This window comes from Callospermophilus lateralis, chromosome 13 (genome assembly GCF_048772815.1).
Source record: "Callospermophilus lateralis isolate mCalLat2 chromosome 13, mCalLat2.hap1, whole genome shotgun sequence".
Lineage (NCBI taxonomy): Eukaryota > Metazoa > Chordata > Mammalia > Rodentia > Sciuridae > Callospermophilus > Callospermophilus lateralis.
Window position 1 is genome coordinate 8,248,042 of NC_135317.1, and position 14,662 is coordinate 8,262,703.

Consider the following 14,662-nt stretch of genomic DNA (forward strand, 5'->3'; position numbering starts at 1 on the left):
AGAGCAAGAGTATGTATTGTGGATTCTTGCGAGTCCTCTGGTTGCCATAATCAGTTTCCCAGATGCATGGTTTGAGCCTGGAAATGTGAATTCATGGAGTTAATTGATTATTTGTGAGTTTGATTTTTGCTGCCAAGGGAGTGCACATGATGACCGAGGTGGGGCCCTCCGATTTGGGGTGCAGTTGGGGTCTTTCGCCTGGGGGACAGTAATATACCTATTGTCTGGGCGTTAGGGTGAGGGGATTTTGAGTAATGGTTGGGTCAGGTAAAAGCCAGTCCTGGTATTTCCAAAGTTCAGAGCATAGATGGAAAAGGAGAGGTAGAGCATAGGAATCAGGTATAGGTAATTGTTCAGTCTATATTCCGGGGGCTAAAAATTGATGGCCATATATAACCTCAAATGGGGAAAGGTTGGATGGTTTCTTTGATAAAGCCCTGAGATGCAACAGGGCCAAGGGGAGGACTTTAGTCCAGTCTAAGCTTAATTCCATAGTGAATTTGGTGAGGGTTTCTTTGAGAGACGGATTAGTACTTTCAACTTTCCCAGAAGCTTGGGGATGGTAAGGGCAATGGAAATGCCAAGGGAGTGATAGTGTGCTAGCTAGCCCCTGAGTTATCTGCGAGGTAAATTCTGGGCCATTATCTGATTGGATGGAAGTGGACATCCTGAAACGAGAAATTATGTCAGATATCAACCAATCCACAACTGTGGATGCCCACTTATTTTATGTGGGAAATGCCTCTATCCACCCTGAGAATGTGTCCACAAGTACTAAAAGATATTTGATGGTTTTCACCCTGGGCATGTTAGTGAAATCAATTTGTCAATGAGCTCCCGGGGTGTGACCACAGGCTTGATGAGAAGGATAGGGTCTGGATTTTAAGGGGGTGTTGGTATTGGTCCTCTGGCAGATCTGGCATGTGGATGTAGCCTGTTGCAGAAAGGTCCAATTGTCGGAGGAAAGAGGGAAAAAGATTGAAGAAAAGTTGATAAGCTCTAGGGGCTAGAATGGAACAGTGAATGGAGAAATCTAATGAGCTGGTGAGCATCAGGAGGTCGCTCCTCAGAGGAAAGATGGAGTAATGAGGAAGAGGATGGCGCTTGTAGGGCGGCTGATCGGGCTGCCTGGTCAGCTTTAGAGTTGCCCACTCTGGCAGGAGAAGAGTCGGTCTGATGGGCTTTACAGTGGACTATTTCCAGCTGTAAAGGCAGTGTGGAAGCTTGTAGAAGATTAGAAATAAGGCTGGCAAGTATAATAGCAGTTCCTTTAGTAGTTAGGAGTCCCCTCTCCTTCCAGATAGCCGCATGAGAAACCAGTATATGAAAGACATATTTGGAATCAGTGTATAGAGAAAGCTTTTTCCCTCTTACTAGTTCACATGCTCTTGTGGGAGTCATAAGTTTCTGCTTGTTGGTTGGTTCTGTTGGGCAGCAAAGGATTAGCCTCAATGACGGAAGAGAGGGAGACGACAGCATAGCCTGCTACTTTAACCTCCCCATGAAAGTAGGAGCTGCCGTCAGAAAACCAGATGTGATCTGATGAGGTAAGGGCCCTTCAGAAATAGTGGCTGGATGGGGCAGAAGTGCCTCTAGTACTTCAGAACATTTATGTGTAGGAGGCTCTAGAGGGGCACATAGAAAAAGGGAAGCAGGGTTGGCAAGAAATTTTGAGTTTGGCAGGCGTGGTGGAAGTCCAGGAATGGACATTTGGAATAGTTGCCTTTTTAAGGTGGGAGACATGATACCAGGGAGAGTGTCTAAAAGCTTGGTCACCATTGGGGTAGTAAGTATGACTGTATAGGGTCCCATCCAGCGATATTCCAACAATTGAGAATGCAGTTCCTGAAATAAGACTGAGTCACCCAGTTGAAGAGAGTCCAATTCAGTTTGTGGTTGTGCTGGGGATTGAGGCAATTAATGGTGCAGGAAGGCATCAGTCTGTGTATTCCCTTAGGAGTTTGTGTAGAAGTGTAAGACAGGGCAAGTAGGACACAAGGGAAGGAGGAGTGATTGAAAAGCTTTGGGTAGTTAAGAAAGGGCATACATAGAGTTGTTCAAAGGCTAAAGCCTGAGGGTGCCCTTGGGGCTGCCTGAATTCAGGTGAGGGCCAACAGCAGGAGACTGGGCCAGAAGAGTCTAAGTTCAATACCAAGTATAGAGAGATGATCCTTCAGAATATGTTAGGCTTCTCAAACTTACCTAAGGATTGGGGTTGGTAGGAGATGTGGAGCCTCCAAGTGATGTTGAGGCCTTTGGAGACTAATTGAACAACCTGAGAAGTGAAGGACAGACTGTTGTCTGACTGGATGGAGGCAGGAAGATCAAACCTGGGAATGATCTGCTCAATGAGGATGGAGGCAACAATGTCAGCAGTTTCCCTGAATGTAGGGAAGGCTTCTATCTATCCTGAAAAAGTATCAACCAAAGTAAGTAGGTTGTGAAGGTTTTTGTGCCTGGGAACATGAGTGAAGTTAGTGGCTCCTCATCTGAGGTGTGGGGAGTTTAGGTTTGATGCTTTCTTGTGGGGATACTGTAGAGCAGACAGAATAAACAGAGTGGACCTGCTGGAGAGTAGTTCTTATTCCTAGGAAGTTAAAGAGGGGTTGTGAAAACTGGAAAAAGAGGTTAGAGAGGGTTTTAGATGGGCACAGAGTCTCTGGAGCCAGAAGAGTTGGTCATGAGTCATAGGTCTTCATCTTGGGCATCAGGGTAGTCTTAAAGAAGTAGTTGATTGACCAGCTTGTGGGTGAATTTGTGTATATGATCTTGCAGGAATTTCTGTAGGCAATTTAATAGACATGGTCCATTAGGAAAAACATAAAGAGGACTAATAGGCGTCCTGTGAGGGGGAGGAGCCAAGGCCATACTTGACTGAGCATTCCCCATGGAGACTGTTGGCTAGTTGCTGTCTCCTCTTTTCTAGCTGTTCTTGTCTTTTATTACTCCTAGGAATGACTTTTTGGCTTAACTGTTTTGGGTAGGTGTTTAAGATCAAGCTGGTAAGAGTCAGCTGAGTTTCCATAGGGGTAGCTCATGGGGGAACTTGAGAGTAGCTTCTTAGTTCTGCTAGTGCCATTTGCGCTAGGATGGGTCCAGGTCTTGCTTGACCATGTGGCTTCCCTTGGAAGCATCAGGGATGTCTCCTGTCTCCAATGACCCTGCTATTCACAGCAAAGGCATGTATTGGCTTTTCATTCTCCAGTGGTCTCATTAATCTCCCTGATCAGGAGGTTATGTGGCCCAGAGTTGCAAAGCTCTTTAGAGAAGTTCCCTGGATTTCAGACTGACTCAGAAGGTGAGAGCCAAATATTGTTTTTTTGTTTGTTTGTTTTTTTGTGTTTTTTTTTTTTTTTGGCTATTTTCATTTAATTTTAAGTCTTGATCTTAAACATCCAGCAAAGTCAGTTTCACCTTAAATTAAGAGTACTGGGCTTTAGCTGAAGTCTCGCCTACTTTGGAGTCATTCTGAAATGTATTAAGATGGGAGGCACAGCCTTATCTCAGGTAAGGTAGGCTCTCTATAAATCTTAGGTAAAGTGTTCTACTATTGAACTGATCTTTGTTTTTAAATATCATTTTATAAGCTTATATATGTTGTTGCTTGATGTCACATGAATACTAGGTAATACAATATATTACATTTAAATTGTACCCAGTGTATAGAACTTTATATTAATCTTACTGATAACAGGTCCAGTTATAGAACAGTATACAGAAGTTTTGCTTTCTAATCAGAAGTGACCCACTTCTCATGGCTTAATCTGTTTTTGGCTCAGAGCATGTTGAGCTCTGCTCTTTGTTAAGAATAGATAAAATTTTTTTCAGCGCCCTCCTAGCCCACTTGGCAGAACATTCCGTTTGTGAGCAAGTCCTCCCAAAGACAACAAAACATCTCATGTGCAAGCATGATTTGTTGTCACCTTATCTAGACCTTGACAGAATATCCCATTTGCAGGCAGACTCCATCAAGGACAGTAATAATTATGTTTTCAAGCTAGTAGTCACATCTGATTCTCTATACTGCATGTAAGGGGAGGGACTCAGAAGTTCACTGCAGAAGTTTTTAAAAAGCAGGTTTTTTTTTTTCCTATTCTGGGCAAGTTAACCCTTCATGGACATTTGAGAAGGGGAGAGCTTGTTCTTTCCTTCCCCCCCACCCTGCCTGCTGTTACCATGGAGCCTAGTTGGTAACTCCCTTATCTTAGAAATGTATGCATCACTGTGAAGCTCAGCTCAAGGTCAGTGGCCTTATTTACATATTTTGTGAAAAACTAGTAAGGGGGTGTCTAGCTTTTGGAGTTCTGATTTTTTCAGCCAGTGGCCAAGTAGAACCGGGCAATATGAAAAGAGGAGGTTATATACACTGAACTCTTTTATAGGGATTCTTTTGTTGAAAGTTCTAAAGTCAGCCATAGTAAAGATTTCTGGAGAAAGTCAGTTAAGACATTTCCATGGGCCTGGTAGGAAGGGGGAAGACTGGAAGGTGGGGCTGAGAGCAGCTCTAGTGGATCTGAAAATGAGGAAGGAGAGATGTAAAAGAATAATGGGAAAGGGATTTGGGATTTTCCTAGCAACAAAAACTTGAGCAGTAGAACAGGTAGAGCAGAGGGGAAGATGGGAGTGAGTATCCCAAAAAGCCTGTAAGAGACTTTAAATTCTTAGTAACCTGTTTTCGGTGATGACAAAGCAACTTTAAAGGCCATTTTCACCAGATTTTGAATAGAGGTCTGAGGACTCTCCTCAGCTGGTTTGTGCTTTGGGTTATATGGTGGGACCCGGTGTGGGCACTGACAGGAGAAGAGAGGAGTGAGTGGGTGGAGGGGTACCTCAGTACCTGCTACCTCAGCAAGCGGGGAATTGTCCGAGAACTGGCAGAGGTTTGGGTTTTTGATCTAGTAATTGGAGGGGAAAAATCAGGTTGCTGAGGTGGGAGTGACAGCAGAGAGTCTGGGGCAGAAGGATGAGGTGAGGATCTATTGGAGAAGCATAGTTCAGAGCGCTCACAGAACTTAAAAAGGTCACACAAAATTTGAGGATCTAGAGACCCCTCTGGGGGTCATTGGTTTTGGTTGTCTAATTGGTAATATGGTCAATTTTGTGAATTGCATTTGATGAGGAGTTTGGGTTTGATGTCAGGAGTGAGGGACAAACAGTTAAGATTAGCCAGGAGGCATTTGAGAGGAGAAACAGCAGGGAGGGAAGAAGAGGCTCTAATAATGATTCTTGACAGGAAGAAAAGAGGTGAATGGCCTGGACTGGAACAGATTTTGTTTGAGTTTCTTACAGGCATTACCAAAAGGAGAACTCACCCAAAGAGACTCTGGAGAGTTGGGGTCGGGAGGGCAAATGAGTCATCACCCAAGAGCCCAACCAGGGAGACCTTGGAAGGCCAGGAGTCACAGGACACCTGACATCAGGGTTTTTACCAGGAGAGGAGAAGGAAACTTTAGATAAAGAGAGTCAGAGAGTGCCTATTCTTCTGTCCCTTATAGCTCATCAACCATGAAGTGGGCATCCAGAGAATCCAGCATAACTGTGAAAGTTGTGGTGGGGTGCGTTCTCTCCTCCAAACTAGGCGTCAAGGGTCTTGCTGGATGTTCACTGTTAAGGCCTTTGCATATAGCTGTTTGGAGATGGATTCCCAAAGAGGAGGAGGGGGACACACCAATTGTCGATCAGAAGGAATCACCTATTGGAGAGCCGATGTTGGGTGGAATGTAGCAGCGCTCAAAAAGTTGAATGAGGACGGCGAACTATGAGAGAGGGGGTCCTCAGAATGAGGAATTTCCCCTCCTGGGCTTCGGCAACAATGAAAGGCCAAGGCTCCTCATCAGAGATTAAAATGCACACACAGATAGCAGTGACAAAGATGAAGCACTTTATTGTAAGCTGGTGCTAGCTTATATAGAAAATAAAAGTCAGTTATCTTAAACCAGGAAGCTCCCGGGGCCAATCATAGTAAAGATCAGGTCATCATCTATAGTGCACACACGTCTGCCCTGCATAAGATTCATGGGGATCACAAACTGTTCATGAGTATGAAAGATGGGAGGACCAATTAGAAAATTTTCAAAACAACTTGTTATCTGCCCACTGGCAAATTGCCTGCCGCCATGTTGCATTAGGGGCTCCTTATCTGAAAGGCCCAGGGAGCTCTTTGCCGCCCACTGGCAATTTGCCTGCTGCCATGTCTGAAGGCCCAGGAAGTACTTAGGGAAATTACCAACAAAGCCCCTAGGGTCAAGAGGCCAAATGAAGCCACTTGGCCCAGGTGAGCATCTTGGGAAGGGGATCAGGAAAGCAGGCAGGGCAGAGACACAAAGGACAGGAGGGCCAATGCAGGGCACAGCCTAAAGGGCTGCAGGATGGGTGTGGCTTGGGTAAAGGCCATGACCCCAGCAAGGAGCCCAGGCAAGGGAACAAGAACAGGGCCCAGGCCCAGGGAGAGCAGGGAACTATGGACCAGTAAGTCAGTGCTGCACTAGGGTACTGCAGTGCAGAAATGCCAAGGGGAACAGGGAATCAGCCATAGGAAGGGCTACAATGCCCAGAAAATCAGTGAGCAAGAAGGACCACCAGAGGCTCAAAAAAGGAGCCAGGCCAGTGAATGGAGAGACAAGTGCCAGGGTTTGGGCAGGGGGCTCAGGACAGTGGAAAAGATTTGGAAAGGAAGACAGGGGATCCAGCATGGTGCAGCCAGGCTCCAGGCCCAGGGCCACCTCCAAGTTTCAGGGTTCCTGGTGCCAGACAAGCACCCAGGGAGAGAGAAAGACCCAGGCAAGGGCCAGGGCATTGTTTCCCACAAGGTGCCCTTGATCAGATGAGAATCCACTGCCAGAGTCCTAGCAAAAGAGGCCAAGAAAAGGAAGAGCACCAAAAAGAGTGCAATGGGAGGACACAGAAGGGGGTCGGGGTGTTTTCACATAGGGGCGAGACCCAGGACCCAAGCCAGGCGCCCAGGAAAGGGACCCACCCCATCAATGGTGATTGGGGACCAAAGAAGCAGGAGACCTACATGCACCAGAAAAAGGTACAAGGGGAAAGGGATGAAGGGGCTGCGTGAAGATCAGGAGAACCAAGGGGCACCTAGGGGAGCCTGCTGGCAGGCCGAAGGAAGGGGCTCCCAGGTCAGATCCAACACAAAGATAGTCCTTGCTATGCCAAGGGCTATGAGGAATGTGATCAGTGGCTCAGGCAAATGCACAGGCCCAGGGATCAGAGAACAAATTGTCAGGGTTAGGGAGGTGTGGGTTGTGGTAGGGGCAGCATGGAAGGCAGGAGGAAAAGGATGGGATTGCTCAGGGATTGGTTGGAGCAATTCCATGTTAATTGCCAGGCCTCAAGTTTCAGGCAGTGAGGGGGACTCAGCCGAGTGGCAGGTCTGTGTTTCCCATAGGGACTATTCAGGGCACAGAGGCAAATAAATTCCGCTCCTCTGCCCCACATGAGTAGATCCTCAGAGAGAGTCCTAGACAAAAGGTGGGGCCAAATAGGGTAGAATGAGGAGATACATGGTATGCAGAAGTGTGGGATGGGTTGGGCTGCAGTATCCAAACAGCAACACAGGGTAAAAAGAAGCAAGGGGAGTAGAGTTTTCGGAGAGTGCCAGGATACCGCAGCATGAGGGGATCAGAGGGGAGGCACAGGAGGGGGCAGGCAACAGGGGCCTGAAATCAAGGGACAGGGAAAGTGTCCTTAAGAAGTGTAGGCAGAATCTCAAGCAAGGAGCCAGGCCCAGTAATGGAGAGCCAAGTGCTTGCACCTGAGCCTGGGTAAGTGAAAAGAAACATAAAGATGGAGCAGCAAGAGGGGAGAAAGTGGATTGGGTGGCACAGGGGGAGAAAGGCTCAAGGCCCAGATTCATTGCAGGGTGTCAGGGGTCAGGAGCAGGACCCAAGCTGCGGGAGGCCAAAGGGCCCAGGCAAGGGGCAGGGCTACATTTTCCAAAGGGATCCCCTAGGGCCAAGAGGTCAAATCAAGCCACTAGGCCCAGGTGAGCATCCTGGGAAGGGGATCAGGATAGTTGGCATAGCAGAGACACAAAGGACAGGAGGGCTGAGGCAGGAAACAGCCTGAAGGGCTGCAGAACGGGTGGGGTGGGGGCCAGGAACCCAGCAAGGAGCACAGGCAAGGGACCTAGAAGAGGGGCCCAGGCCAGGGGAGAGAAGGGAACACAAGGCCAGGAAGACAGGACTGCACTAGGGTATGGCAGTACAGGAAAGCCAGGGGAGCAGTGAAGCGACCTTAGCAAGGGGCCCTCAACAATGCCCAGAAAAGCAGTGACCAAGAAGGACCACCAGAGGCTCAAGTGAGAAGCCAGGCCAGGAAACAGACAGCCAAGGGCCACGGCTTGGACAGGGGGCTCAGGACAGTGGATTACATTTGGGAAGGAAGTCAGGGAATCCACCAGGGGGCAGTTAGACTCCAGGCCCAGAGCCACCTCCAGGTTTCAGCGTTCTTGGTTCCACAGCAAGCACCCCGGGAAAGTTAGGACCCAAGTCAAGAGTCAAGGTATTGTTTCCCATAAGGTTCCCTGGATCTGATTAGAATCTACAGCCAAGGTCCTGGCAAAGGAGGCCAAGAGAAGGAAGGGTGCCCGAAGGAGGGTGATGGGAGGGCACGGAAGGGGTCGGGGTGGGTGCACATAGGGGTGAGACCCATGACACATGCCAGGAACCCAGGCAAGGGATTCACCTGATCAATGATAATTGGGGAATGAAGGAGAAGGAGACCAGTGAACCCCAGAAAAAGGTGCAAGGTGAAGGGGAGGAAGTGGCTGTGTGAGGACCTGGAGAAGCCAAGGGGCAGCAAGGGGAGCCCACTGGTACGCCAGAGCAAGGGGACCTCAGGTCAGACCCAATACAAAGAGACTCCTTGCTATGCCAAGGGCCATGAGGAATGCAGTCAGGGGCTCAGGCAAATGCACAGGCCCAGGGACCGGAGCACAAAGAGTCAGGGTTAGGGAGGGTGGATTGTGATAGGGAAAGCATAGAAGCCAGGTGGAAAGGAGGGGATCACTCAGGGCTTGGTTGGAGCAAGTCCATGTTAACAGCCAGGCCTCAAGTTTCAGGCAGTGAGGGGGACTCAGCCGAGTGGCAGGTCTGTGTTTCCCATAGGGAGCATTCAGGGCACAGAGGCGAATAAATTCCGCTTTTCTTCCCCACATGAGTAGATCCTCAGAGAGAGTCCTAGACAAAAGGTGGAGCCAAATAGGGTAGAATGAGGAGATACATGGTATGCAGAAGTGTGGGATGGGTTGAGCTGCAGTATCCAAACAGCAGCACAGGGTAGGAAGAAGCAGGGGGAGCAGAGGGTTCAGGCAGTGCCAGGATACCACAGCATAAGGGAATCAGAGGGGAGACACAGGAGGGGGCAGGCAACAGGGGCCCGAAACCAGGGGATGGGAAAAGGGTCCCCAAGAAGGGTAGCCAGGGTCTCAAGCAAGGAACCTTCCCAGTAATGGAGAGCCAGCTGCTAGCACATGTGCCTGGGTGAATGAAAAGAAATACGGAGAAGGAGCAGCAGGAGCAGAGAAAGTGGATTGGGTGGCAATCTCCCCCTGGAGAACGGCTCAAGGCCCAGATTCACTGCAGGGTGTCAGGGGTCGGGAGCAGAGCCCCGGCTGAGAAAAACCTAAGGGCCCATGCAAAGGGCAGGGCTACATTTTCCAACGGGAGCCCCAAAGGCAAAGAGTCCAAATCATGTGCCTGGCCCAGGTGAGCATCCTGGGAAGGGGATCAGAAAAGCAGGCGTGGCAAAGACACAAAGGACAGGAGGGCTGAAGCAGAGCACAGCTTGAAGGGCGGCAGAATGGGTGTGGGGGTGTTGGAGGCCAGGACCCCTGCAAGGAGCCCAGGAAAGGGTCCTAGAAGAGGGTCCAGGTCAGGGGAGAGCAGAGAACACTGGGCTGGGAAGGCATGGCTGCACTAGGGTACTACAGTTCAGGAATTCCAAGGGAATCAGGGAAGTGGTCCAAGCCAGCGGCCCTCAGACAATGCCCAGAAAATCAGAGAGCAAGAAGGGCAACCAGAGTCTCAAGAGAGAAGCCAAGCCAGGGAATGGAGAGGCAAGGGCCAGGGCTTGGGCAGGGGGCTCAGGAAAGTGGATTACATTTGGGAAGGAAGACAGGGGATCCAGAAGGGGGCAGCCAGGCTCCAGGCCCAGGGCCACCTCCAGGTTTCAGGGTTCCTGGTGCCAGACCAAGCACCCCGGGAGAGCAAGGAGCCCAGGCAAGGGCCACGGTATTGTTTTACATAAGGTGCCCTGGATCAGATTAGATTCAAAGACAGGGTCCTGGCAAAGGAGGAAGGAAAAGGAAGGGGCCCAGAATGAGGGTGATGGGAGGGCATGGAAGGGGGTCAGGGTTGGTGCACATAGGGGGCGAGACCCAGGACCCAAGCCAGGCACCCAGGCAAGGGACCCACAAGATCAATGGTGATTGGGGAACCAAGGACCACGAGACCTGCAAGTGACAGAAAAAGGGGCAAGGGGTTATGGAGGAAGGGGCTGGGTGAGGACCAAGAGAAGCCAAGGGGCACCTAGGGGAGCCCACTGGCAGGCTGAACCCAGGGGCTCCCATGTCAGACCCAACATGAAGAGACTTCTTGCTATTCCAAATGCCATGAGAAACGAGGTCAGGTGCTCAGTTGACTGCCCAGGTCCAGGATCTGGAGCAAAAATGGTCAGGATTAGAGAGGTCTGGTTTGTGGTAGGGGCAGCATGCAAGGGCAGAGGGCAGGGGAGGGAAGGGAGGGAATCGCTCAGGGCTGGGATGGAGCAAGTCCGTGTTAACTGCCAGGCCTCAAGGTTCAGGCAGGGAAGAATACTCAGGCCAGTGGCAGTGCTGTGTTTCCCGTAGGGAGCATTCAGGTTGCAGAGGCAAGTTAATTTTGCTCCTCTGCAGCAGGTGAGTAGATCCTAAGAGAGGGACCTGAACAAAAGGTGGGTCCAACTGTGAGGGGATACCTGTTTTGCAAAAGTAAGGGGTGTCAGGCTGCCAGGACCCATTTGTGCAGCATAGGCTAAAAAGAAGTAGGGGGAGCAGAGGTTTCTGGCATTGCCAGGATACCACAGAATGAGGGAATCAGAGGGGAGGCACAGGAGGGGGCTGGTAAAAGGGGCCTGATACCAAGGGACAGGGACTGGGTCCTCGAGAAGGGCAGCCAGGGGCTTTCAAATGGAGCCAGGCCCAGTAATGAAGATCCAAGTGCTAACACCTGGGCCTGGGTGAATGAGAATTGACTTGGTAGTCTGTGGTAGCTCTTCTACCTCTGCAGCCTCTGTAGATTGGACTGACTCCTTCAGGTGAGAGATCCCTCCCACCTTGGTGTCCAGGTTAGATTGTATACTTCCTCAGTCCATGTAGAGGGGACTCACCATTACTGTCATGAGATCGCTTCCACCTGGATGCCCAGTGTTGTTGGTGGCACCTGAACAGCTGTAGCCAGGGTAGCAGGGAATCGCCCCTCCAGGCGGGATACACCTTTCACCTGGGTGTCAGGGGGAGCTCATATCTAGGTGCATCCAAAGTAGCAGGGACTTGACACTCTAGGCAAGGGTCCCCTCACACCTGGGTATGTATGGGAGCTCCTATAGAGCTGCAGCCAGGGTAAGAGGGACTCACCCCTTTAGGCGGGAGAGCCCTTTCACCTGGGTGTCTGGGGAACTCATATACCTCTGCAGGCAGGGTAGATGGAACTCGACCCTCCAGTCAGGAGACACCGCCCAACTGGGTGTCCGGTGAGCTAGTACACCGCCCCAACCAGGATAGAGGGTACTTTCATCTCCAAACAGGAGACCCCTCCCACCTGATTGTTGTGGGGATCTTCTATTCCGCTGCAGCCAGGTTTGAGGGGACTAGACTCTCCAGGCAAAGACCCCCTCCAAACTGGGTGTGGAGGGCAGCTCTTATACCACCGTAATCAGGGTAGAGAGCACTTGCCTTGCCAGGCTGGAGACCACTCCCACCTGCGTGTCTGGGTGGGCTCTCATACCTCTAAGTCAGGGAAGCAGGTACTTGCCCCTCCACGTGAGAGAACCCTCCTACCTGGGTGCCAGGGGAGCTCCTATACCACTGCAGCCAGGTTAGAAGGGACTTGAACCTCCAGTCAGGGGAACACCTCCCACCTGGGTGACTGGAGGAGCTCCTATACCTCCCAGCCAGGTTAGAGGGGACTCAATCCTCCCGTTGAGAGACACCTCCCACATGGGTGTCCTGGGTGCTCTTATATGGCACCAGCCAAAGTAGATGGGACTTGCCCCTCCAGGTGGGAGACCTCTCCCACCTGGGTGCTGGGGTCTTGTATAACTTGTATACCCCCAAAGCCAGGGTAGAGGGGACTTGCCCCTCCAGTAGGGAGACACCATCCAACTGGGTGTTTGGGGAAGCTTGTATACCTGTACAGCTAGGTTAGAGGGAATTCCCTGCTCTAGGCAGGAGACCCTTCCTACCAGGGTGTCAGGGGAAATCCTTATCCTGCCACAGACCAGGTAGAGGGGATTTGCCCTTCCAGGCAGGATACCCCTCCCACCTGATTATCAGGGGAGCTCATATACTACAGCAGCCAGGGTAGAGTGTGTTTGCCCCTCCAGGTGGGAGACCCCTCCCACCAGGGTGTCAGGAGAAGTTAATGTACTGCAGCAGCCAGGGTAACATTCACCCATCTATATTGGAGACCCCTCCTACGTGGGTATCGTGGGGGAGGCTCCTATACTATAATATCCAGTGTAGAGGGGACTCGCCCCCCTTTTGGGAGACCTCTCCCACCTGGGTGTCTGGGAGAGCTCCTACACAACTGCAGCCAGGGTAGAAGGGACTCGCCCATCTAGGCAGGAGACCCCTCGCACCTGGATGTCTGGGGGAGCTCCTATATAGCAGCAGCCACGGGAGAGCCGACTCGCCTGTCCAGGAGAAAGACCCCTCCCACATGGGTGTCAGGAGAATCTCATATACTGGTACAGCCAAGGGACACTGGATACGCTCCCCCAGGGGAGAGACCCCTCCCATCTTGGGGCCAGGTACAGCTTGTATTCAATCATAGCCAGGGTACAGGGGACTCACCCCTCCAAATGGGAGACCCCTCCCACCAGGGTGTTGGGGGTTGCAGGTATACAGCTGCAGCCAGTGTAGCTGGGACTCACCCCTCCATGCGGGATGCCCCTTTCACCTGGTTGTCAGGGGGAGCTCTTATCTCATCACAGCCATTGTAGAGGGGACTCGCCCCTCATGAGAAGAGACAACTCCCTCCTCGGTGTGTGTGTGGGAGGCTCGTGTATCTTGAGAGCTTGGGTGGAGGAAACTTGCCCCTTTGAGTTTGAGACACCTCCCATCTTGGTAAGTCCGGGGAGCTCCTATATCACAGCAGCCAGAATAGAGGGGACTTGCCCCTTCTAGCAGGAGACCTCTCCTACCTGGGTCTCTGGGAAACCTGGTAAACCTCTGCAGCCAGAGTAGGGGAAAGTCACCTTACTAGTCTGGAGACCCTTCCAACCTGTTTGTCAGGTGGAGCTCCTTAACCACTCCAGTAAGGGTAGAGGAGCCTCGGTCCTCCAGGCAGAAGAACCCTCCCACCTGGGTGTCAGGTGGAACCCATATTCCCCAGCAGCCATGGTAGAGGGGACTTGCACCTCCAGTCAGAAGACTCCCCTCCCACCTGGGTTTCAGGTGGAGCTCATATAGACCAGCAGCCAGGGTAGAGGCAACTTGTACCTCCAGCAAGAAACACCTCCCACCTGGGAATGGAAATAAATCTTATACAGCCTTGGCCAAGCTAGAGGGGACTCGCCCTCCAGGTGGAATTCCCCTCTCACCTGGGTATCCAGTGGAGCTCATATACACCAGAAGCCATGGTAGGGGTGACTCGCACCTCCAGGCAAGATACACCTCCCACCTGGGAGTGGGGTTAACTCCTATAGTGACTTAGCAAGGGTAGAGGGGACTCGCTGCTCCAGGCAGAATACCCTCCCACATGAATGTCTGGCGAGGGGTGATCATATACACCTGTACCCTGGGTAGCAGTGACTCACCCCTCCAGGTGGGAGACCCCTCCTTCTGGAGATAGGAGGGGGCACTTATAACCCTGAAGACAGGGTTGAGGGGACTCGCCCCTTCAGACAGGAGACCCTCCCACCTGGGTGGGGGTGTGCCTATACTGCTGCAGCCAGAGTAGTGGGGACTCACCCCTCCAGGCAGGGACCCCTCCCACTGGGGTGTTGTGGGGAACTTGTAGAACACCTTATACAGGGAAGAGAAGGCTTGCCCATCCAAGCAGGAGACCCCTCCAACCTGGCTGTCATCTGGAGCTCATATACAACCCCAGCCATGGTAGAAAGCACTTGCCCTTTCTGGCGGGAGTCCCCTCCCACTAGGGTGTCAGTGGGAGCTCATATACAGCCACAGCTATGGTAGAGGAGACTCACCCCTCCATGCAGGAGACCCCTCCCACCTGGGTGTCTGGGGCAGCCTGTATACCTCCACAACCAGGGTAGAGGGGACTCACTGCTCCAGTCAGGAGACCTTTACCAGCTGTGTGTCAGGGGATATTGTGTACCACCACAGCAAGGGTAGAGGGGACTTGCTCATCCAGGCGGGAGACCCCTCCCACCTGGGTGTGTGTGGGGGCAATCCCATACAGCCACAGCAAGGGTAGAGGGGACTCTC